The sequence below is a fragment of the Hyla sarda genome, unplaced genomic scaffold (genome assembly GCF_029499605.1).
Source record: "Hyla sarda isolate aHylSar1 unplaced genomic scaffold, aHylSar1.hap1 scaffold_2766, whole genome shotgun sequence".
In the NCBI taxonomy this organism is placed as follows: Eukaryota; Metazoa; Chordata; class Amphibia; order Anura; family Hylidae; genus Hyla; species Hyla sarda.
Genome location: NW_026609468.1, coordinates 1 through 25,029, shown reverse-complemented (window position 1 = coordinate 25,029; position 25,029 = coordinate 1). Strand labels below are relative to the sequence as shown.

Below are 25,029 nucleotides of genomic sequence, written 5' to 3'. Positions count from 1 at the left end.
GCTGGCGGTATTGAATAAGCATTGCTGCACTGATGGGGTATGCATTAGACGAAAAAAAAGAAGAAAAAGAAGAATAATACGCCCAGAAAAGAGGCGAAAAGGAGAAAAACGTAAAAAAACGTGAAAAAAAAGTAAGAGGAAGAGAAGGGAAAAAAAGGTGGAAATGGGTTTAAAAGTGATTTCGGCGGAGAAATATATATATATATATATATATATATATATATATATATATATACGCGCACACACACACATATATATAAACGTATTCTCCGTTGAGATATTGCAGCCGCTGCTGTGTCCAGGCCCAGGAGCCTTAGCACTGTGCTGTGATGTCACTCAATACCACTGACATCACTAGGTGTAAACAACATCTCTCCTTTGCTGTGTATGTGACTATGGAGCTGTTTGGTGATGTCGTCTATTATGGCCTTCATAGAAGCAACAGGAGATTGTTGCATCCATCTAGAACCCTCAGAACTACAGTGCTATGATGTCACTCACTTCCACAGGCCTTGCAGAGTGTAAACAACAACAACCCAGCTTTGTTGTGTATGTAACCATAGGGATTTGTGATGTCACCTAGAACCTTCACAGCAGCGACAGCTTTATGAGGAGCATCAGCACTGCTCTGCCTGAGCAGAACCATCACCGCCATAGGTTGTCAAATAACCCGGGTTTAACCCACACAGGTAAGTCCAATGGGGTGCAGGCATGTCCTCTATGCTTACAGCTTCCCGTGGGTGTTGGTTTGATACCGTTTGGGGACAGCCAAGGAGGCATCTGCAGGCAACAAAGGTAGGTGTGTGCTTGTGTGTGTGTTTCCTATGCAGATCCTAAGCCCAGTGTCACATGCAAGTAGGAGGAGTAAGAAGGGTTCCTGGCAAATCCGGGTTATGGATTGCATTTAAAAAGGCCCCGTGGGAGTGCAATGGGCCCCTGTCTTGCTGCTTAGCAATAATGGTATGGGTTTAGGTTCTGCTGTGTGTACTGGTGGTTGACTGCCCCCCAGCCCAGAGTGTGCATGGAAAATTGTCTGGCAGCCTCCCTGACAGCAAGCAGTGATAGTGCCCATGAAGGGCACCTTGTTGGGCCCGCCCCTTTCACGGTTATCGCTTCTCGGCCTTTTGGCTAAGATCAAGTGTAGTATCTGTTCTTATCAGTTTAATATCTGATACGTCCCCTATCTGGGGACCATATATTAAATGGATTTTTGAGAACGGGGGCCGATTTCGAAGCTTGCTTCCGTCGCCCTATGCATTGACCCGATATGGCAGTATCTTCGGGTACAGTGCACCACCCCCTTACAGGGTTAAAAAGAAAGATTCCTACTTTCATTGCTACCTGCTTGCTGGCTAGCCAGCTAGCCAGCCCTGTGGGCCTTGCTGCTGCTGCAGCCAAGAAACAAAAGGTGGTGCTTCTGCTGCTTCTGCTTCTGCTTGTGTCTGGCTGCTGTTGGAGCGTCCAGGCACAGGACTTCTGCTGCTGCTGACTAAATGGCCTCCTTAATTGGATCATTTGAGTAGCCAGCACACCTGTACAGGTAGGGCATTACATGATAGGCAGCTGCCTTGATAGCGGGTGGGTGCTGAATGTTCCTAATTGACAAAATAAGATTAATGCTTATGAAGAAATATAAAATCTCATCCCTTCCCCAATATCGCGCCACACCCCTACCCCTTAATTCCCTGGTTGAACTTGATGGACATATGTCTTTTTTCGACCGTACTAACTATGTAACTATGTAACATAACATGGGGGGGGGGGGGGTCTCCTGGCTGTTCACACAGGTGTGTCATTGCTGTACATTGACCATGCATTGCTTCTGTGGTATTGCAAAGGCAAAGACAAATGCTTCCAGCCATCCATTGCACTAATGGATTGGTCATCAGCTGGCTGTCTATGTCCCGCATCAATATAGACCAAAGTACAGAGGGTTAGGCTATGCTATTGTGCACCTACCTGATGCATCAGAAGGTGCGAGGCCCTTGCTAAATTCTGTGCACAGACTTTGAGATCTATACTTTAGACTGTATCTAAACCTGCTCCAACATGGACTGACATTCTGGCCTACTTTCAGCCGATGCGACTTGTCTGTCGCTGAACAGTCGCTTTTTATGTATTCAGCACCTATGTATAATGTTGTAAAAATGCTCTAGAAGCTAAAGTCGCAGAAATGTCACACATATTTGGCCTGCAACTTTCTGTGCGACAAATTCAGACAGGAAAAATCAGTATAAATCCTTAGAAAATTATCCCCCAGTGTCTCCATCTGCTGGCGGTATTGAATAAGCATTGCTGCACTGATGGGGTATGCATTAGACGAAAAAAAAGAAGAAAAAGAAGAATAATACGCCCAGAAAAGAGGCGAAAAGGAGAAAAACGTAAAAAAAACGTGAAAAAAAAGTAAGAGGAAGAGAAGGGAAAAAAAGGTGGAAATGGGTTTAAAAGTGATTTCGGCGGAGAAATATATATATATATATATATATATATATATATATACGCGCACACACACACATATATATAAACGTATTCTCCGTTGAGATATTGCAGCCGCTGCTGTGTCCAGGCCCAGGAGCCTTAGCACTGTGCTGTGATGTCACTCAATACCACTGACATCACTAGGTGTAAACAACATCTCTCCTTTGCTGTGTATGTGACTATGGAGCTGTTTGGTGATGTCGTCTATTATGGCCTTCATAGAAGCAACAGGAGATTGTTGCATCCATCTAGAACCCTCAGAACTACAGTGCTATGATGTCACTCACTTCCACAGGCCTTGCAGAGTGTAAACAACAACAACCCAGCTTTGTTGTGTATGTAACCATAGGGATTTGTGATGTCACCTAGAACCTTCACAGCAGCGACAGCTTTATGAGGAGCATCAGCACTGCTCTGCCTGAGCAGAACCATCACCGCCATAGGTTGTCAAATAACCCGGGTTTAACCCACACAGGTAAGTCCAATGGGGTGCAGGCATGTCCTCTATGCTTACAGCTTCCCGTGGGTGTTGGTTTGATACCGTTTGGGGACAGCCAAGGAGGCATCTGCAGGCAACAAAGGTAGGTGTGTGCTTGTGTGTGTGTTTCCTATGCAGATCCTAAGCCCAGTGTCACATGCAAGTAGGAGGAGTAAGAAGGGTTCCTGGCAAATCCGGGTTATGGATTGCATTTAAAAAGGCCCCGTGGGAGTGCAATGGGCCCCTGTCTTGCTGCTTAGCAATAATGGTATGGGTTTAGGTTCTGCTGTGTGTACTGGTGGTTGACTGCCCCCCAGCCCAGAGTGTGCATGGAAAATTGTCTGGCAGCCTCCCTGACAGCAAGCAGTGATAGTGCCCATGAAGGGCACCTTGTTGGGCCCGCCCCTTTCACGGTTATCGCTTCTCGGCCTTTTGGCTAAGATCAAGTGTAGTATCTGTTCTTATCAGTTTAATATCTGATACGTCCCCTATCTGGGGACCATATATTAAATGGATTTTTGAGAACGGGGGCCGATTTCGAAGCTTGCTTCCGTCGCCCTATGCATTGACCCGATATGGCAGTATCTTCGGGTACAGTGCACCACCCCCTTACAGGGTTAAAAAGAAAGATTCCTACTTTCATTGCTACCTGCTTGCTGGCTAGCCAGCTAGCCAGCCCTGTGGGCCTTGCTGCTGCTGCAGCCAAGAAACAAAAGGTGGTGCTTCTGCTGCTTCTGCTTCTGCTTGTGTCTGGCTGCTGTTGGAGCGTCCAGGCACAGGACTTCTGCTGCTGCTGACTAAATGGCCTCCTTAATTGGATCATTTGAGTAGCCAGCACACCTGTGCAGGTAGGGCATTACATGATAGGCAGCTGCCTTGATAGCGGGTGGGTGCTGAATGTTCCTAATTGACAAAATAAGATTAATGCTTATGAAGAAATATAAAATCTCATCCCTTCCCCAATATCGCGCCACACCCCTACCCCTTAATTCCCTGGTTGAACTTGATGGACATATGTCTTTTTTCGACCGTACTAACTATATAACTATGTAACATAACATGGGGGGGGGGGTCTCCTGGCTGTTCACACAGGTGTGTCATTGCTGTACATTGACCATGCATTGCTTCTGTGGTATTGCAAAGGCAAAGACAAATGCTTCCAGCCATCCATTGCACTAATGGATTGGTCATCAGCTGGCTGTCTATGTCCCGCATCAATATAGACCAAAGTACAGAGGGTTAGGCTATGCTATTGTGCACCTACCTGATGCATCAGAAGGTGCGAGGCCCTTGCTAAATTCTGTGCACAGACTTTGAGATCTATACTTTAGACTGTATCTAAACCTGCTCCAACATGGACTGACATTCTGGCCTACTTTCAGCCGATGCGACTTGTCTGTCGCTGAACAGTCGCTTTTTATGTATTCAGCACCTATGTATAATGTTGTAAAAATGCTCTAGAAGCTAAAGTCGCAGAAATGTCACACATATTTGGCCTGCAACTTTCTGTGCGACAAATTCAGACAGGAAAAATCAGTATAAATCCTTAGAAAATTATCCCCCAGTGTCTCCATCTGCTGGCGGTATTGAATAAGCATTGCTGCACTGATGGGGTATGCATTAGACGAAAAAAAAGAAGAAAAAGAAGAATAATACGCCCAGAAAAGAGGCGAAAAGGAGAAAAACGTAAAAAAACGTGAAAAAAAAGTAAGAGGAAGAGAAGGGAAAAAAAGGTGGAAATGGGTTTAAAAGTGATTTCGGCGGAGAAATATATATATATATATATATATATATATACGCGCACACACACACATATATATAAACGTATTCTCCGTTGAGATATTGCAGCCGCTGCTGTGTCCAGGCCCAGGAGCCTTAGCACTGTGCTGTGATGTCACTCAATACCACTGACATCACTAGGTGTAAACAACATCTCTCCTTTGCTGTGTATGTGACTATGGAGCTGTTTGGTGATGTCGTCTATTATGGCCTTCATAGAAGCAACAGGAGATTGTTGCATCCATCTAGAACCCTCAGAACTACAGTGCTATGATGTCACTCACTTCCACAGGCCTTGCAGAGTGTAAACAACAACAACCCAGCTTTGTTGTGTATGTAACCATAGGGATTTGTGATGTCACCTAGAACCTTCACAGCAGCGACAGCTTTATGAGGAGCATCAGCACTGCTCTGCCTGAGCAGAACCATCACCGCCATAGGTTGTCAAATAACCCGGGTTTAACCCACACAGGTAAGTCCAATGGGGTGCAGGCATGTCCTCTATGCTTACAGCTTCCCGTGGGTGTTGGTTTGATACCGTTTGGGGACAGCCAAGGAGGCATCTGCAGGCAACAAAGGTAGGTGTGTGCTTGTGTGTGTGTTTCCTATGCAGATCCTAAGCCCAGTGTCACATGCAAGTAGGAGGAGTAAGAAGGGTTCCTGGCAAATCCGGGTTATGGATTGCATTTAAAAAGGCCCCGTGGGAGTGCAATGGGCCCCTGTCTTGCTGCTTAGCAATAATGGTATGGGTTTAGGTTCTGCTGTGTGTACTGGTGGTTGACTGCCCCCCAGCCCAGAGTGTGCATGGAAAATTGTCTGGCAGCCTCCCTGACAGCAAGCAGTGATAGTGCCCATGAAGGGCACCTTGTTGGGCCCGCCCCTTTCACGGTTATCGCTTCTCGGCCTTTTGGCTAAGATCAAGTGTAGTATCTGTTCTTATCAGTTTAATATCTGATACGTCCCCTATCTGGGGACCATATATTAAATGGATTTTTGAGAACGGGGGCCGATTTCGAAGCTTGCTTCCGTCGCCCTATGCATTGACCCGATATGGCAGTATCTTCGGGTACAGTGCACCACCCCCTTACAGGGTTAAAAAGAAAGATTCCTACTTTCATTGCTACCTGCTTGCTGGCTAGCCAGCTAGCCAGCCCTGTGGGCCTTGCTGCTGCTGCAGCCAAAAAACAAAAGGTGGTGCTGCTGCTGCTTCTGCTGCTTCTGCTTCTGCTTGTGTCTGGCCGCTGTTGGAGCGTCCAGGCACAGGACTTCTGCTGCTGCTGACTAAATGGCCTCCTTAATTGGATCATTTGAGTAGCCAGCACACCTGTGCAGGTAGGGCATGACATGATAGGCAGCTGCCTTGATAGCGGGTGGGTGCTGAATGTTCCTAATTGACAAAATAAGATTAATGCTTATGAAGAAATATAAAATCTCATCCCTTCCCCAATATCGCGCCACACCCCTACCCCTTAATTCCCTGGTTGAACTTGATGGACATATGTCTTTTTTCGACCGTACTAACTATGTAACTATGTAACATAACATGGGGGGGGGGGGGGTCTCCTGGCTGTTCACACAGGTGTGTCATTGCTGTACATTGACCATGCATTGCTTCTGTGGTATTGCAAAGGCAAAGACAAATGCTTCCAGCCATCCATTGCACTAATGGATTGGTCATCAGCTGGCTGTCTATGTCCCGCATCAATATAGACCAAAGTACAGAGGGTTAGGCTATGCTATTGTGCACCTACCTGATGCATCAGAAGGTGCGAGGCCCTTGCTAAATTCTGTGCACAGACTTTGAGATCTATACTTTAGACTGTATCTAAACCTGCTCCAACATGGACTGACATTCTGGCCTACTTTCAGCCGATGCGACTTGTCTGTCGCTGAACAGTCGCTTTTTATGTATTCAGCACCTATGTATAATGTTGTAAAAATGCTCTAGAAGCTAAAGTCGCAGAAATGTCACACATATTTGGCCTGCAACTTTCTGTGCGACAAATTCAGACAGGAAAAATCAGTATAAATCCTTAGAAAATTATCCCCCAGTGTCTCCATCTGCTGGCGGTATTGAATAAGCATTGCTGCACTGATGGGGTATGCATTAGACGAAAAAAAAGAAGAAAAAGAAGAATAATACGCCCAGAAAAGAGGCGAAAAGGAGAAAAACGTAAAGAAAACGTGAAAAAAAAGTAAGAGGAAGAGAAGGGAAAAAAAGGTGGAAATGGGTTTAAAAGTGATTTCGGCGGAGAAATATATATATATATATATATATATATATATATATATATACGCGCACACACACACATATATATAAACGTATTCTCCGTTGAGATATTGCAGCCGCTGCTGTGTCCAGGCCCAGGAGCCTTAGCACTGTGCTGTGATGTCACTCAATACCACTGACATCACTAGGTGTAAACAACATCTCTCCTTTGCTGTGTATGTGACTATGGAGCTGTTTGGTGATGTCGTCTATTATGGCCTTCATAGAAGCAACAGGAGATTGTTGCATCCATCTAGAACCCTCAGAACTACAGTGCTATGATGTCACTCACTTCCACAGGCCTTGCAGAGTGTAAACAACAACAACCCAGCTTTGTTGTGTATGTAACCATAGGGATTTGTGATGTCACCTAGAACCTTCACAGCAGCGACAGCTTTATGAGGAGCATCAGCACTGCTCTGCCTGAGCAGAACCATCACCGCCATAGGTTGTCAAATAACCCGGGTTTAACCCACACAGGTAAGTCCAATGGGGTGCAGGCATGTCCTCTATGCTTACAGCTTCCCGTGGGTGTTGGTTTGATACCGTTTGGGGACAGCCAAGGAGGCATCTGCAGGCAACAAAGGTAGGTGTGTGCTTGTGTGTGTGTTTCCTATGCAGATCCTAAGCCCAGTGTCACATGCAAGTAGGAGGAGTAAGAAGGGTTCCTGGCAAATCCGGGTTATGGATTGCATTTAAAAAGGCCCCGTGGGAGTGCAATGGGCCCCTGTCTTGCTGCTTAGCAATAATGGTATGGGTTTAGGTTCTGCTGTGTGTACTGGTGGTTGACTGCCCCCCAGCCCAGAGTGTGCATGGAAAATTGTCTGGCAGCCTCCCTGACAGCAAGCAGTGATAGTGCCCATGAAGGGCACCTTGTTGGGCCCGCCCCTTTCACGGTTATCGCTTCTCGGCCTTTTGGCTAAGATCAAGTGTAGTATCTGTTCTTATCAGTTTAATATCTGATACGTCCCCTATCTGGGGACCATATATTAAATGGATTTTTGAGAACGGGGGCCGATTTCGAAGCTTGCTTCCGTCGCCCTATGCATTGACCCGATATGGCAGTATCTTCGGGTACAGTGCACCACCCCCTTACAGGGTTAAAAAGAAAGATTCCTACTTTCATTGCTACCTGCTTGCTGGCTAGCCAGCTAGCCAGCCCTGTGGGCCTTGCTGCTGCTGCAGCCAAAAAACAAAAGGTGGTGCTGCTGCTGCTTCTGCTGCTTCTGCTTCTGCTTGTGTCTGGCCGCTGTTGGAGCGTCCAGGCACAGGACTTCTGCTGCTGCTGACTAAATGGCCTCCTTAATTGGATCATTTGAGTAGCCAGCACACCTGTGCAGGTAGGGCATGACATGATAGGCAGCTGCCTTGATAGCGGGTGGGTGCTGAATGTTCCTAATTGACAAAATAAGATTAATGCTTATGAAGAAATATAAAATCTCATCCCTTCCCCAATATCGCGCCACACCCCTACCCCTTAATTCCCTGGTTGAACTTGATGGACATATGTCTTTTTTCGACCGTACTAACTATGTAACTATGTAACATAACATGGGGGGGGGGGGGTCTCCTGGCTGTTCACACAGGTGTGTCATTGCTGTACATTGACCATGCATTGCTTCTGTGGTATTGCAAAGGCAAAGACAAATGCTTCCAGCCATCCATTGCACTAATGGATTGGTCATCAGCTGGCTGTCTATGTCCCGCATCAATATAGACCAAAGTACAGAGGGTTAGGCTATGCTATTGTGCACCTACCTGATGCATCAGAAGGTGCGAGGCCCTTGCTAAATTCTGTGCACAGACTTTGAGATCTATACTTTAGACTGTATCTAAACCTGCTCCAACATGGACTGACATTCTGGCCTACTTTCAGCCGATGCGACTTGTCTGTCGCTGAACAGTCGCTTTTTATGTATTCAGCACCTATGTATAATGTTGTAAAAATGCTCTAGAAGCTAAAGTCGCAGAAATGTCACACATATTTGGCCTGCAACTTTCTGTGCGACAAATTCAGACAGGAAAAATCAGTATAAATCCTTAGAAAATTATCCCCCAGTGTCTCCATCTGCTGGCGGTATTGAATAAGCATTGCTGCACTGATGGGGTATGCATTAGACGAAAAAAAAGAAGAAAAAGAAGAATAATACGCCCAGAAAAGAGGCGAAAAGGAGAAAAACGTAAAAAAAACGTGAAAAAAAAGTAAGAGGAAGAGAAGGGAAAAAAAGGTGGAAATGGGTTTAAAAGTGATTTCGGCGGAGAAATATATATATATATATATATATATATATATATATATATGCGCACACACACACATATATATAAACGTATTCTCCGTTGAGATATTGCAGCCGCTGCTGTGTCCAGGCCCAGGAGCCTTAGCACTGTGCTGTGATGTCACTCAATACCACTGACATCACTAGGTGTAAACAACATCTCTCCTTTGCTGTGTATGTGACTATGGAGCTGTTTGGTGATGTCGTCTATTATGGCCTTCATAGAAGCAACAGGAGATTGTTGCATCCATCTAGAACCCTCAGAACTACAGTGCTATGATGTCACTCACTTCCACAGGCCTTGCAGAGTGTAAACAACAACAACCCAGCTTTGTTGTGTATGTAACCATAGGGATTTGTGATGTCACCTAGAACCTTCACAGCAGCGACAGCTTTATGAGGAGCATCAGCACTGCTCTGCCTGAGCAGAACCATCACCGCCATAGGTTGTCAAATAACCCGGGTTTAACCCACACAGGTAAGTCCAATGGGGTGCAGGCATGTCCTCTATGCTTACAGCTTCCCGTGGGTGTTGGTTTGATACCGTTTGGGGACAGCCAAGGAGGCATCTGCAGGCAACAAAGGTAGGTGTGTGCTTGTGTGTGTGTTTCCTATGCAGATCCTAAGCCCAGTGTCACATGCAAGTAGGAGGAGTAAGAAGGGTTCCTGGCAAATCCGGGTTATGGATTGCATTTAAAAAGGCCCCGTGGGAGTGCAATGGGCCCCTGTCTTGCTGCTTAGCAATAATGGTATGGGTTTAGGTTCTGCTGTGTGTACTGGTGGTTGACTGCCCCCCAGCCCAGAGTGTGCATGGAAAATTGTCTGGCAGCCTCCCTGACAGCAAGCAGTGATAGTGCCCATGAAGGGCACCTTGTTGGGCCCGCCCCTTTCACGGTTATCGCTTCTCGGCCTTTTGGCTAAGATCAAGTGTAGTATCTGTTCTTATCAGTTTAATATCTGATACGTCCCCTATCTGGGGACCATATATTAAATGGATTTTTGAGAACGGGGGCCGATTTCGAAGCTTGCTTCCGTCGCTCTATGCATTGACCCGATATGGCAGTATCTTCGGGTACAGTGCACCACCCCCTTACAGGGTTAAAAAGAAAGATTCCTACTTTCATTGCTACCTGCTTGCTGGCTAGCCAGCTAGCCAGCCCTGTGGGCCTTGCTGCTGCTGCAGCCAAAAAACAAAAGGTGGTGCTGCTGCTGCTTCTGCTGCTTCTGCTGCTTCTGCTTCTGCTTGTGTCTGGCCGCTGTTGGAGCGTCCAGGCACAGGACTTCTGCTGCTGCTGACTAAATGGCCTCCTTAATTGGATCATTTGAGTAGCCAGCACACCTGTGCAGGTAGGGCATGACATGATAGGCAGCTGCCTTGATAGCGGGTGGGTGCTGAATGTTCCTAATTGACAAAATAAGATTAATGCTTATGAAGAAATATAAAATCTCATCCCTTCCCCAATATCGCGCCACACCCCTACCCCTTAATTCCCTTGTTGAACTTGATGGACATATGTCTTTTTTCGACCGTACTAACTATGTAACTATGTAACATAACATGGGGGGGGGGGGGTCTCCTGGCTGTTCACACAGGTGTGTCATTGCTGTACATTGACCATGCATTGCTTCTGTGGTATTGCAAAGGCAAAGACAAATGCTTCCAGCCATCCATTGCACTAATGGATTGGTCATCAGCTGGCTGTCTATGTCCCGCATCAATATAGACCAAAGTACAGAGGGTTAGGCTATGCTATTGTGCACCTACCTGATGCATCAGAAGGTGTGAGGCCCTTGCTAAATTCTGTGCACAGACTTTGAGATCTATACTTTAGACTGTATCTTAACCTGCTCCAACATGGACTGACATTCTGGCCTACTTTCAGCCGATGCGACTTGTCTGTCGCTGAACAGTCGCTTTTTATGTATTCAGCACCTATGTATAATGTTGTAAAAATGCTCTAGAAGCTAAAGTCGCAGAAATGTCACACATATTTGGCCTGCAACTTTCTGTGCGACAAATTCAGACAGGAAAAATCAGTATAAATCCTTAGAAAATTATCCCCCAGTGTCTCCATCTGCTGGCGGTATTGAATAAGCATTGCTGCACTGATGGGGTATGCATTAGACGAAAAAAAAGAAGAAAAAGAAGAATAATACGCCCAGAAAAGAGGCGAAAAGGAGAAAAACGTAAAAAAAACGTGAAAAAAAAGTAAGAGGAAGAGAAGGGAAAAAAAGGTGGAAATGGGTTTAAAAGTGATTTCGGCGGAGAAATATATATATATATATATATATATATATATATATATATATATATACGCGCACACACACACATATATATAAACGTATTCTCCGTTGAGATATTGCAGCCGCTGCTGTGTCCAGGCCCAGGAGCCTTAGCACTGTGCTGTGATGTCACTCAATACCACTGACATCACTAGGTGTAAACAACATCTCTCCTTTGCTGTGTATGTGACTATGGAGCTGTTTGGTGATGTCGTCTATTATGGCCTTCATAGAAGCAACAGGAGATTGTTGCATCCATCTAGAACCCTCAGAACTACAGTGCTATGATGTCACTCACTTCCACAGGCCTTGCAGAGTGTAAACAACAACAACCCAGCTTTGTTGTGTATGTAACCATAGGGATTTGTGATGTCACCTAGAACCTTCACAGCAGCGACAGCTTTATGAGGAGCATCAGCACTGCTCTGCCTGAGCAGAACCATCACCGCCATAGGTTGTCAAATAACCCGGGTTTAACCCACACAGGTAAGTCCAATGGGGTGCAGGCATGTCCTCTATGCTTACAGCTTCCCGTGGGTGTTGGTTTGATACCGTTTGGGGACAGCCAAGGAGGCATCTGCAGGCAACAAAGGTAGGTGTGTGCTTGTGTGTGTGTTTCCTATGCAGATCCTAAGCCCAGTGTCACATGCAAGTAGGAGGAGTAAGAAGGGTTCCTGGCAAATCCGGGTTATGGATTGCATTTAAAAAGGCCCCGTGGGAGTGCAATGGGCCCCTGTCTTGCTGCTTAGCAATAATGGTATGGGTTTAGGTTCTGCTGTGTGTACTGGTGGTTGACTGCCCCCCAGCCCAGAGTGTGCATGGAAAATTGTCTGGCAGCCTCCCTGACAGCAAGCAGTGATAGTGCCCATGAAGGGCACCTTGTTGGGCCCGCCCCTTTCACGGTTATCGCTTCTCGGCCTTTTGGCTAAGATCAAGTGTAGTATCTGTTCTTATCAGTTTAATATCTGATACGTCCCCTATCTGGGGACCATATATTAAATGGATTTTTGAGAACGGGGGCCGATTTCGAAGCTTGCTTCCGTCGCCCTATGCATTGACCCGATATGGCAGTATCTTCGGGTACAGTGCACCACCCCCTTACAGGGTTAAAAAGAAAGATTCCTACTTTCATTGCTACCTGCTTGCTGGCTAGCCAGCTAGCCAGCCCTGTGGGCCTTGCTGCTGCTGCAGCCAAAAAACAAAAGGTGGTGCTGCTGCTGCTTCTGCTGCTTCTGCTTCTGCTTGTGTCTGGCCGCTGTTGGAGCGTCCAGGCACAGGACTTCTGCTGCTGCTGACTAAATGGCCTCCTTAATTGGATCATTTGAGTAGCCAGCACACCTGTGCAGGTAGGGCATGACATGATAGGCAGCTGCCTTGATAGCGGGTGGGTGCTGAATGTTCCTAATTGACAAAATAAGATTAATGCTTATGAAGAAATATAAAATCTCATCCCTTCCCCAATATCGCGCCACACCCCTACCCCTTAATTCCCTGGTTGAACTTGATGGACATATGTCTTTTTTCGACCGTACTAACTATGTAACTATGTAACATAACATGGGGGGGGGGGGGTCTCCTGGTTGTTCACACAGGTGTGTCATTGCTGTACATTGACCATGCATTGCTTCTGTGGTATTGCAAAGGCAAAGACAAATGCTTCCAGCCATCCATTGCACTAATGGATTGGTCATCAGCTGGCTGTCTATGTCCCGCATCAATATAGACCAAAGTACAGAGGGTTAGGCTATGCTATTGTGCACCTACCTGATGCATCAGAAGGTGCGAGGCCCTTGCTAAATTCTGTGCACAGACTTTGAGATCTATACTTTAGACTGTATCTAAACCTGCTCCAACATGGACTGACATTCTGGCCTACTTTCAGCCGATGCGACTTGTCTGTCGCTGAACAGTCGCTTTTTATGTATTCAGCACCTATGTATAATGTTGTAAAAATGCTCTAGAAGCTAAAGTCGCAGAAATGTCACACATATTTGGCCTGCAACTTTCTGTGCGACAAATTCAGACAGGAAAAATCAGTATAAATCCTTAGAAAATTATCCCCCAGTGTCTCCATCTGCTGGCGGTATTGAATAAGCATTGCTGCACTGATGGGGTATGCATTAGACGAAAAAAAAGAAGAAAAAGAAGAATAATACGCCCAGAAAAGAGGCGAAAAGGAGAAAAACGTAAAAAAACGTGAAAAAAAAGTAAGAGGAAGAGAAGGGAAAAAAAGGTGGAAATGGGTTTAAAAGTGATTTCGGCGGAAAAAAAAATATATATATATATATATATATATATATATATATATATATATATACGCGCACACACACACATATATATAAACGTATTCTCCGTTGAGATATTGCAGCCGCTGCTGTGTCCAGGCCCAGGAGCCTTAGCACTGTGCTGTGATGTCACTCAATACCACTGACATCACTAGGTGTAAACAACATCTCTCCTTTGCTGTGTATGTGACTTTGGAGCTGTTTGGTGATGTCGTCTATTATGGCCTTCATAGAAGCAACAGGAGATTGTTGCATCCATCTAGAACCCTCAGAACTACAGTGCTATGATGTCACTCACTTCCACAGGCCTTGCAGAGTGTAAACAACAACAACCCAGCTTTGTTGTGTATGTAACCATAGGGATTTGTGATGTCACCTAGAACCTTCACAGCAGCGACAGCTTTATGAGGAGCATCAGCACTGCTCTGCCTGAGCAGAACCATCACCGCCATAGGTTGTCAAATAACCCGGGTTTAACCCACACAGGTAAGTCCAATGGGGTGCAGGCATGTCCTCTATGCTTACAGCTTCCCGTGGGTGTTGGTTTGATACCGTTTGGGGACAGCCAAGGAGGCATCTGCAGGCAACAAAGGTAGGTGTGTGCTTGTGTGTGTGTTTCCTATGCAGATCCTAAGCCCAGTGTCACATGCAAGTAGGAGGAGTAAGAAGGGTTCCTGGCAAATCCGGGTTATGGATTGCATTTAAAAAGGCCCCGTGGGAGTGCAATGGGCCCCTGTCTTGCTGCTTAGCAATAATGGTATGGGTTTAGGTTCTGCTGTGTGTACTGGTGGTTGACTGCCCCCCAGCCCAGAGTGTGCATGGAAAATTGTCTGGCAGCCTCCCTGACAGCAAGCAGTGATAGTGCCCATGAAGGGCACCTTGTTGGGCCCGCCCCTTTCACGGTTATCGCTTCTCGGCCTTTTGGCTAAGATCAAGTGTAGTATCTGTTCTTATCAGTTTAATATCTGATACGTCCCCTATCTGGGGACCATATATTAAATGGATTTTTGAGAACGGGGGCCGATTTCGAAGCTTGCTTCCGTCGCCCTATGCATTGACCCGATATGGCAGTATCTTCGGGTACAGTGCACCACCCCCTTACAGGGTTAAAAAGAAAGATTCCTACTTTCATTGCTACCTGCTTGCTGGCTAGCCAGCTAGCCAGCCCTGTGGGCCTTGCTGCTGCTGCAGCCAAAAAACAAAAGGTGGTGCTGCTGCTGCTTCTGCTGCTTCTGCTTCTGCTTGTGTCTGGCCGCTGTTGGAGCGTCCAGGCACAGGACTTCTGCTGCTGCTGACTAAATGGCCTCCTTAATTGGATCATTTGAGTAGCCAGCACACCTGTGCAGGTAGGGCATGACATGATAGGCAGCTGCCTTGATAGCGGGTGGGTGCTGAATGTTCCTAATTGACAAAATAAGATTAATGCTTATGAAGAAATATAAAATCTCATCCCTTCCCCAATATCGCGCCACACCCCTACCCCTTAATTCCCTGGTTGAACTTGATGGACATATGTCTTTTTTCGACCGTACTAACTATGTAACTATGTAACATAACATGGGGGGGGGGGGGGTCTCCTGGCTGTTCACACAGGTGTGTCATTGCTGTACATTGACCATGCATTGCTTCTGTGGTATTGCAAAGGCAAAGACAAATGCTTCCAGCCATCCATTGCACTAATGGATTGGTCATCAGCTGGCTGTCTATGTCCCGCATCAATATAGACCAAAGTACAGAGGGTTAGGCTATGCTATTGTGCACCTACCTGATGCATCAGAAGGTGCGAGGCCCTTGCTAAATTCTGTGCACAGACTTTGAGATCTATACTTTAGACTGTATCTAAACCTGCTCCAACATGGACTGACATTCTGGCCTACTTTCAGCCGATGCGACTTGTCTGTCGCTGAACAGTCGCTTTTTATGTATTCAGCACCTATGTATAATGTTGTAAAAATGCTCTAGAAGCTAAAGTCGCAGAAATGTCACACATATTTGGCCTGCAACTTTCTGTGCGACAAATTCAGACAGGAAAAATCAGTATAAATCCTTAGAAAATTATCCCCCAGTGTCTCCATCTGCTGGCGGTATTGAATAAGCATTGCTGCACTGATGGGGTATGCATTAGACGAAAAAAAAGAAGAAAAAGAAGAATAATACGCCCAGAAAAGAGGCGAAAAGGAGAAAAACGTAAAAAAACGTGAAAAAAAAGTAAGAGGAAGAGAAGGGAAAAAAAGGTGGAAATGGGTTTAAAAGTGATTTCGGCGGAGAAATATATATATATATATATATATATATATATATATATATATATATATATACGCGCACACACACACATATATATAAACGTATTCTCCGTTGAGATATTGCAGCCGCTGCTGTGTCCAGGCCCAGGAGCCTTAGCACTGTGCTGTGATGTCACTCAATACCACTGACATCACTAGGTGTAAACAACATCTCTCCTTTGCTGTGTATGTGACTATGGAGCTGTTTGGTGATGTCGTCTATTATGGCCTTCATAGAAGCAACAGGAGATTGTTGCATCCATCTAGAACCCTCAGAACTACAGTGCTATGATGTCACTCACTTCCACAGGCCTTGCAGAGTGTAAACAACAACAACCCAGCTTTGTTGTGTATGTAACCATAGGGATTTGTGATGTCACCTAGAACCTTCACAGCAGCGACAGCTTTATGAGGAGCATCAGCACTGCTCTGCCTGAGCAGAACCATCACCGCCATAGGTTGTCAAATAACCCGGGTTTAACCCACACAGGTAAGTCCAATGGGGTGCAGGCATGTCCTCTATGCTTACAGCTTCCCGTGGGTGTTGGTTTGATACCGTTTGGGGACAGCCAAGGAGGCATCTGCAGGCAACAAAGGTAGGTGTGTGCTTGTGTGTGTGTTTCCTATGCAGATCCTAAGCCCAGTGTCACATGCAAGTAGGAGGAGTAAGAAGGGTTCCTGGCAAATCCGGGTTATGGATTGCATTTAAAAAGGCCCCGTGGGAGTGCAATGGGCCCCTGTCTTGCTGCTTAGCAATAATGGTATGGGTTTAGGTTCTGCTGTGTGTACTGGTGGTTGACTGCCCCCCAGCCCAGAGTGTGCATGGAAAATTGTCTGGCAGCCTCCCTGACAGCAAGCAGTGATAGTGCCCATGAAGGGCACCTTGTTGGGCCCGCCCCTTTCACGGTTATCGCTTCTCGGCCTTTTGGCTAAGATCAAGTGTAGTATCTGTTCTTATCAGTTTAATATATGATACGTCCCCTATCTGGGGACCATATATTAAATGGATTTTTGAGAACGGGGGCCGATTTCGAAGCTTGCTTCCGTCGCCCTATGCATTGACCCGATATGGCAGTATCTTCGGGTACAGTGCACCACCCCCTTACAGGGTTAAAAAGAAAGATTCCTACTTTCATTGCTACCTGCTTGCTGGCTAGCCAGCTAGCCAGCCCTGTGGGCCTTGCTGCTGCTGCAGCCAAAAAACAAAAGGTGGTGCTGCTGCTGCTTCTGCTGCTTCTGCTTCTGCTTGTGTCTGGCCGCTGTTGGAGCGTCCAGGCACAGGACTTCTGCTGCTGCTGACTAAATGGCCTCCTTAATTGGATCATTTGAGTAGCCAGCACACCTGTGCAGGTAGGGCATGACATGATAGGCAGCTGCCTTGATAGCGGGTGGGTGCTGAATGTTCCTAATTGACAAAATAAGATTAATGCTTATGAAGAAATATAAAATCTCATCCCTTCCCCAATATCGCGCCACACCCCTACCCCTTAATTCCCTGGTTGAACTTGATGGACATATGTCTTTTTTCGACCGTACTAACTATGTAACTATGTAACATAACATGGGGGGGGGGGGTCTCCTGGCTGTTCACACAGGTGTGTCATTGCTGTACATTGACCATGCATTGCTTCTGTGGTATTGCAAAGGCAAAGACAAATGCTTCTAGCCATCCATTGCACTAATGGATTGGTCATCAGCTGGCTGTCTATGTCCCGCATCAATATAGACCAAAGTACAGAGGGTTAGGCTATGCTATTGTGCACCTACCTGATGCATCAGAAGGTGCGAGGCCCTTGCTAAATTCTGTGCACAGACTTTGAGATCTATACTTTAGACTGTATCTAAACCTGCTCCAACATGGACTGACATTCTGGCCTACTTTCAGCCGATGCGACTTGTCTGTCGCTGAACAGTCGCTTTTTATGTATTCAGCACCTATGTATAATGTTGTAAAAATGCTCTAGAAGCTAAAGTCGCAGAAATGTCACACATATTTGGCCTGCAACTTTCTGTGCGACAAATTCAGACAGGAAAAATCAGTATAAATCCTTAGAAAATTATCCCCCAGTGTCTCCATCTGCTGGCGGTATTGAATAAGCATTGCTGCACTGATGGGGTATGCATTAGACGAAAAAAAAGAAGAAAAAGAAGAATAATACGCCCAGAAAAGAGGCGAAAAGGAGAAAAACGTAAAAAAACGTGAAAAAAAAGTAAGAGGAAGAGAAGGGAAAAAAAGGTGGAAATGGGTTTAAAAGTGATTTCGGCGGAGAAATATATATATATATATATATATATATATATATATATATATATATACGCGCACACACACACATATATATAAACGTATTCTCCGTTGAGATATTGCAGCCGCTGCTGTGTCCAGGCCCAGGAGCCTTAGCACTGTGCTGTGATGTCACTCAATACCACTGACATCACTAGGTGTAAACAACATCTCTCCTTTGCTGTGTATGTGACTATGGAGCTGTTTGGTGATGTCGTCTATTATGGCCTTCATAGAAGCAACAGGAGATTGTTGCATCCATCTAGAACCCTCAGAACTACAGTGCTATGATGTCACTCACTTCCACAGGCCTTGCAGAGTGTAAACAACAACAACCCAGCTTTGTTGTGTATGTAACCATAGGGATTTGTGATGTCACCTAGAACCTTCACAGCAGCGACAGCTTTATGAGGAGCATCAGCACTGCTCTGCCTGAGCAGAACCATCACCGCCATAGGTTGTCAAATAACCCGGGTTTAACCCACACAGGTAAGTCCAATGGGGTGCAGGCATGTCCTCTATGCTTACAGCTTCCCGTGGGTGTTGGTTTGATACCGTTTGGGGACAGCCAAGGAGGCATCTGCAGGCAACAAAGGTAGGTGTGTGCTTGTGTGTGTGTTTCCTATGCAGATCCTAAGCCCAGTGTCACATGCAAGTAGGAGGAGTAAGAAGGGTTCCTGGCAAATCCGGGTTATGGATTGCATTTTAAAAGGCCCCGTGGGAGTGCAATGGGCCCCTGTCTTGCTGCTTAGCAATAATGGTATGGGTTTAGGTTCTGCTGTGTGTACTGGTGGTTGACTGCCCCCCAGCCCAGAGTGTGCATGGAAAATTGTCTGGCAGCCTCCCTGACAGCAAGCAGTGATAGTGCCCATGAAGGGCACCTTGTTGGGCCCGCCCCTTTCACGGTTATCGCTTCTCGGCCTTTTGGCTAAGATCAAGTGTAGTATCTGTTCTTATCAGTTTAATATCTGATACGTCCCCTATCTGGGGACCATATATTAAATGGATTTTTGAGAACGGGGGCCGATTTCGAAGCTTGCTTCCGTCGCCCTATGCATTGACCCGATATGGCAGTATCTTCGGGTACAGTGCACCACCCCCTTACAGGGTTAAAAAGAAAGATTCCTACTTTCATTGCTACCTGCTTGCTGGCTAGCCAGCTAGCCAGCCCTGTGGGCCTTGCTGCTGCTGCAGCCAAAAAACAAAAGGTGGTGCTGCTGCTGCTTCTGCTGCTTCTGCTTCTGCTTGTGTCTGGCCGCTGTTGGAGCGTCCAGGCACAGGACTTCTGCTGCTGCTGACTAAATGGCCTCCTTAATTGGATCATTTGAGTAGCCAGCACACCTGTGCAGGTAGGGCATGACATGATAGGCAGCTGCCTTGATAGCGGGTGGGTGCTGAATGTTCCTAATTGACAAAATAAGATTAATGCTTATGAAGAAATATAAAATCTCATCCCTTCCCCAATATCGCGCCACACCCCTACCCCTTAATTCCCTGGTTGAACTTGATGGACATATGTCTTTTTTCGACCGTACTAACTATGTAACTATGTAACATAACATGGGGGGGGGGGGGGTCTCCTGGCTGTTCACACAGGTGTGTCATTGCTGTACATTGACCATGCATTGCTTCTGTGGTATTGCAAAGGCAAAGACAAATGCTTCCAGCCATCCATTGCACTAATGGATTGGTCATCAGCTGGCTGTCTATGTCCCGCATCAATATAGACCAAAGTACAGAGGGTTAGGCTATGCTATTGTGCACCTACCTGATGCATCAGAAGGTGCGAGGCCCTTGCTAAATTCTGTGCACAGACTTTGAGATCTATACTTTAGACTGTATCTAAACCTGCTCCAACATGGACTGACATTCTGGCCTACTTTCAGCCGATGCGACTTGTCTGTCGCTGAACAGTCGCTTTTTATGTATTCAGCACCTATGTATAATGTTGTAAAAATGCTCTAGAAGCTAAAGTCGCAGAAATGTCACACATATTTGGCCTGCAACTTTCTGTGCGACAAATTCAGACAGGAAAAATCAGTATAAATCCTTAGAAAATTATCCCCCAGTGTCTCCATCTGCTGGCGGTATTGAATAAGCATTGCTGCACTGATGGGGTATGCATTAGACGAAAAAAAAGAAGAAAAAGAAGAATAATACGCCCAGAAAAGAGGCGAAAAGGAGAAAAACGTAAAAAAACGTGAAAAAAAAGTAAGAGGAAGAGAAGGGAAAAAAAGGTGGAAATGGGTTTAAAAGTGATTTCGGCGGAGAAATATATATATATATATATATATATATATATATATATATATACGCGCACACACACACATATATATAAACGTATTCTCCGTTGAGATATTGCAGCCGCTGCTGTGTCCAGGCCCAGGAGCCTTAGCACTGTGCTGTGATGTCACTCAATACCACTGACATCACTAGGTGTAAACAACATCTCTCCTTTGCTGTGTATGTGACTATGGAGCTGTTTGGTGATGTCGTCTATTATGGCCTTCATAGAAGCAACAGGAGATTGTTGCATCCATCTAGAACCCTCAGAACTACAGTGCTATGATGTCACTCACTTCCACAGGCCTTGCAGAGTGTAAACAACAACAACCCAGCTTTGTTGTGTATGTAACCATAGGGATTTGTGATGTCACCTAGAACCTTCACAGCAGCGACAGCTTTATGAGGAGCATCAGCACTGCTCTGCCTGAGCAGAACCATCACCGCCATAGGTTGTCAAATAACCCGGGTTTAACCCACACAGGTAAGTCCAATGGGGTGCAGGCATGTCCTCTATGCTTACAGCTTCCCGTGGGTGTTGGTTTGATACCGTTTGGGGACAGCCAAGGAGGCATCTGCAGGCAACAAAGGTAGGTGTGTGCTTGTGTGTGTGTTTCCTATGCAGATCCTAAGCCCAGTGTCACATGCAAGTAGGAGGAGTAAGAAGGGTTCCTGGCAAATCCGGGTTATGGATTGCATTTAAAAAGGCCCCGTGGGAGTGCAATGGGCCCCTGTCTTGCTGCTTAGCAATAATGGTATGGGTTTAGGTTCTGCTGTGTGTACTGGTGGTTGACTGCCCCCCAGCCCAGAGTGTGCATGGAAAATTGTCTGGCAGCCTCCCTGACAGCAAGCAGTGATAGTGCCCATGAAGGGCACCTTGTTGGGCCCGCCCCTTTCACGGTTATCGCTTCTCGGCCTTTTGGCTAAGATCAAGTGTAGTATCTGTTCTTATCAGTTTAATATCTGATACGTCCCCTATCTGGGGACCATATATTAAATGGATTTTTGAGAACGGGGGCCGATTTCGAAGCTTGCTTCCGTCGCCCTATGCATTGACCCGATATGGCAGTATCTTCGGGTACAGTGCACCACCCCCTTACAGGGTTAAAAAGAAAGATTCCTACTTTCATTGCTACCTGCTTGCTGGCTAGCCCTGTGGGCCTTGCTGCTGCTGCAGCCAAAAAACAAAAGGTGGTGCTGCTGCTGCTTCTGCTGCTTCTGCTTCTGCTTGTGTCTGGCCGCTGTTGGAGCGTCCAGGCACAGGACTTCTGCTGCTGCTGACTAAATGGCCTCCTTAATTGGATCATTTGAGTAGCCAGCACACCTGTGCAGGTAGGGCATGACATGATAGGCAGCTGCCTTGATAGCGGGTGGGTGCTGAATGTTCCTAATTGACAAAATAAGATTAATGCTTATGAAGAAATATAAAATCTCATCCCTTCCCCAATATCGCGCCACACCCCTACCCCTTAATTCCCTGGTTGAACTTGATGGACATATGTCTTTTTTCGACCGTACTAACTATGTAACTATGTAACATAACATGGGGGGGGGGGGGGGGTCTCCTGGCTGTTCACACAGGTGTGTCATTGCTGTACATTGACCATGCATTGCTTCTGTGGTATTGCAAAGGCAAAGACAAATGCTTCCAGCCATCCATTGCACTAATGGATTGGTCATCAGCTGGCTGTCTATGTCCCGCATCAATATAGACCAAAGTACAGAGGGTTAGGCTATGCTATTGTGCACCTACCTGATGCATCAGAAGGTGCGAGGCCCTTGCTAAATTCTGTGCACAGACTTTGAGATCTATACTTTAGACTGTATCTAAACCTGCTCCAACATGGACTGACATTCTGGCCTACTTTCAGCCGATGCGACTTGTCTGTCGCTGAACAGTCGCTTTTTATGTATTCAGCACCTATGTATAATGTTGTAAAAATGCTCTAGAAGCTAAAGTCGCAGAAATGTCACACATATTTGGCCTGCAACTTTCTGTGCGACAAATTCAGACAGGAAAAATCAGTATAAATCCTTAGAAAATTATCCCCCAGTGTCTCCATCTGCTGGCGGTATTGAATAAGCATTGCTGCACTGATGGGGTATGCATTAGACGAAAAAAAAGAAGAAAAAGAAGAATAATACGCCCAGAAAAGAGGCGAAAAGGAGAAAAACGTAAAAAAACGTGAAAAAAAAGTAAGAGGAAGAGAAGGGAAAAAAAGGTGGAAATGGGTTTAAAAGTGATTTCGGCGGAGATATATATATATATATATATATATATATATATATATATATATATATATATATACGCGCACACACACACATATATATAAACGTATTCTCCGTTGAGATATTGCAGCCGCTGCTGTGTCCAGGCCCAGGAGCCTTAGCACTGTGCTGTGATGTCACTCAATACCACTGACATCACTAGGTGTAAACAACATCTCTCCTTTGCTGTGTATGTGACTATGGAGCTGTTTGGTGATGTCGTCTATTATGGCCTTCATAGAAGCAACAGGAGATTGTTGCATCCATCTAGAACCCTCAGAACTACAGTGCTATGATGTCACTCACTTCCACAGGCCTTGCAGAGTGTAAACAACAACAACCCAGCTTTGTTGTGTATGTAACCATAGGGATTTGTGATGTCACCTAGAACCTTCACAGCAGCGACAGCTTTATGAGGAGCATCAGCACTGCTCTGCCTGAGCAGAACCATCACCGCCATAGGTTGTCAAATAACCCGGGTTTAACCCACACAGGTAAGTCCAATGGGGTGCAGGCATGTCCTCTATGCTTACAGCTTCCCGTGGGTGTTGGTTTGATACCGTTTGGGGACAGCCAAGGAGGCATCTGCAGGCAACAAAGGTAGGTGTGTGCTTGTGTGTGTGTTTCCTATGCAGATCCTAAGCCCAGTGTCACATGCAAGTAGGAGGAGTAAGAAGGGTTCCTGGCAAATCCGGGTTATGGATTGCATTTAAAAAGGCCCCGTGGGAGTGCAATGGGCCCCTGTCTTGCTGCTTAGCAATAATGGTATGGGTTTAGGTTCTGCTGTGTGTACTGGTGGTTGACTGCCCCCCAGCCCAGAGTGTGCATGGAAAATTGTCTGGCAGCCTCCCTGACAGCAAGCAGTGATAGTGCCCATGAAGGGCACCTTGTTGGGCCCGCCCCTTTCACGGTTATCGCTTCTCGGCCTTTTGGCTAAGATCAAGTGTAGTATCTGTTCTTATCAGTTTAATATCTGATACGTCCCCTATCTGGGGACCATATATTAAATGGATTTTTGAGAACGGGGGCCGATTTCGAAGCTTGCTTCCGTCGCCCTATGCATTGACCCGATATGGCAGTATCTTCGGGTACAGTGCACCACCCCCTTACAGGGTTAAAAAGAAAGATTCCTACTTTCATTGCTACCTGCTTGCTGGCTAGCCAGCTAGCCAGCCCTGTGGGCCTTGCTGCTGCTGCAGCCAAAAAACAAAAGGTGGTGCTGCTGCTGCTTCTGCTGCTTCTGCTTCTGCTTGTGTCTGGCCGCTGTTGGAGCGTCCAGGCACAGGACTTCTGCTGCTGCTGACTAAATGGCCTCCTTAATTGGATCATTTGAGTAGCCAGCACACCTGTGCAGGTAGGGCATGACATGATAGGCAGCTGCCTTGATAGCGGGTGGGTGCTGAATGTTCCTAATTGACAAAATAAGATTAATGCTTATGAAGAAATATAAAATCTCATCCCTTCCCCAATATCGCGCCACACCCCTACCCCTTAATTCCCTGGTTGAACTTGATGGACATATGTCTTTTTTCGACCGTACTAACTATGTAACTATGTAACATAACATGGGGGGGGGGGGGGTCTCCTGGCTGTTCACACAGGTGTGTCATTGCTGTACATTGACCATGCATTGCTTCTGTGGTATTGCAAAGGCAAAGACAAATGCTTCCAGCCATCCATTGCACTAATGGATTGGTCATCAGCTGGCTGTCTATGTCCCGCATCAATATAGACCAAAGTACAGAGGGTTAGGCTATGCTATTGTGCACCTACCTGATGCATCAGAAGGTGCGAGGCCCTTGCTAAATTCTGTGCACAGACTTTGAGATCTATACTTTAGACTGTATCTAAACCTGCTCCAACATGGACTGACATTCTGGCCTACTTTCAGCCGATGCGACTTGTCTGTCGCTGAACAGTCGCTTTTTATGTATTCAGCACCTATGTATAATGTTGTAAAAATGCTCTAGAAGCTAAAGTCGCAGAAATGTCACACATATTTGGCCTGCAACTTTCTGTGCGACAAATTCAGACAGGAAAAATCAGTATAAATCCTTAGAAAATTAT

General features: G+C 46.0%; 11 non-coding genes across 11 annotated transcripts; all 11 read left to right on the top strand.

The window, feature by feature from the left end:
- The first annotated feature begins 1,108 nt into the window (after nucleotides 1–1,108).
- LOC130325878 (U2 spliceosomal RNA) lies at nucleotides 1,109–1,299 on the top strand. Its single transcript, XR_008870609.1, has one exon. It is a non-coding gene; the product is annotated as a U2 spliceosomal RNA (small nuclear RNA).
- Nucleotides 1,300–3,372: 2,073 nt separating this feature from the next.
- Nucleotides 3,373–3,563, top strand: LOC130325877 (U2 spliceosomal RNA). The gene has a single exon (XR_008870608.1). It is a non-coding gene; the product is annotated as a U2 spliceosomal RNA (small nuclear RNA).
- A 2,063-nt stretch (nucleotides 3,564–5,626) lies between these two features.
- Nucleotides 5,627–5,817, top strand: LOC130325876 (U2 spliceosomal RNA). The gene has a single exon (XR_008870607.1). It is a non-coding gene; the product is annotated as a U2 spliceosomal RNA (small nuclear RNA).
- A 2,086-nt stretch (nucleotides 5,818–7,903) lies between these two features.
- LOC130325875 (U2 spliceosomal RNA) lies at nucleotides 7,904–8,094 on the top strand. Its single transcript, XR_008870606.1, has one exon. It is a non-coding gene; the product is annotated as a U2 spliceosomal RNA (small nuclear RNA).
- Nucleotides 8,095–10,177: 2,083 nt separating this feature from the next.
- Nucleotides 10,178–10,368, top strand: LOC130325881 (U2 spliceosomal RNA). Its single transcript, XR_008870611.1, has one exon. It is a non-coding gene; the product is annotated as a U2 spliceosomal RNA (small nuclear RNA).
- A 2,100-nt stretch (nucleotides 10,369–12,468) lies between these two features.
- LOC130325889 (U2 spliceosomal RNA) lies at nucleotides 12,469–12,659 on the top strand. The gene has a single exon (XR_008870618.1). It is a non-coding gene; the product is annotated as a U2 spliceosomal RNA (small nuclear RNA).
- A 2,094-nt stretch (nucleotides 12,660–14,753) lies between these two features.
- On the top strand, nucleotides 14,754–14,944 carry LOC130325888 (U2 spliceosomal RNA). Its single transcript, XR_008870617.1, has one exon. It is a non-coding gene; the product is annotated as a U2 spliceosomal RNA (small nuclear RNA).
- A 2,095-nt stretch (nucleotides 14,945–17,039) lies between these two features.
- Nucleotides 17,040–17,230, top strand: LOC130325882 (U2 spliceosomal RNA). The gene has a single exon (XR_008870612.1). It is a non-coding gene; the product is annotated as a U2 spliceosomal RNA (small nuclear RNA).
- Nucleotides 17,231–19,319: 2,089 nt separating this feature from the next.
- LOC130325887 (U2 spliceosomal RNA) lies at nucleotides 19,320–19,510 on the top strand. Its single transcript, XR_008870616.1, has one exon. It is a non-coding gene; the product is annotated as a U2 spliceosomal RNA (small nuclear RNA).
- Nucleotides 19,511–21,597: 2,087 nt separating this feature from the next.
- On the top strand, nucleotides 21,598–21,788 carry LOC130325886 (U2 spliceosomal RNA). The gene has a single exon (XR_008870615.1). It is a non-coding gene; the product is annotated as a U2 spliceosomal RNA (small nuclear RNA).
- A 2,087-nt stretch (nucleotides 21,789–23,875) lies between these two features.
- On the top strand, nucleotides 23,876–24,066 carry LOC130325874 (U2 spliceosomal RNA). The gene has a single exon (XR_008870605.1). It is a non-coding gene; the product is annotated as a U2 spliceosomal RNA (small nuclear RNA).
- Nucleotides 24,067–25,029: the final 963 nt, after the last annotated feature.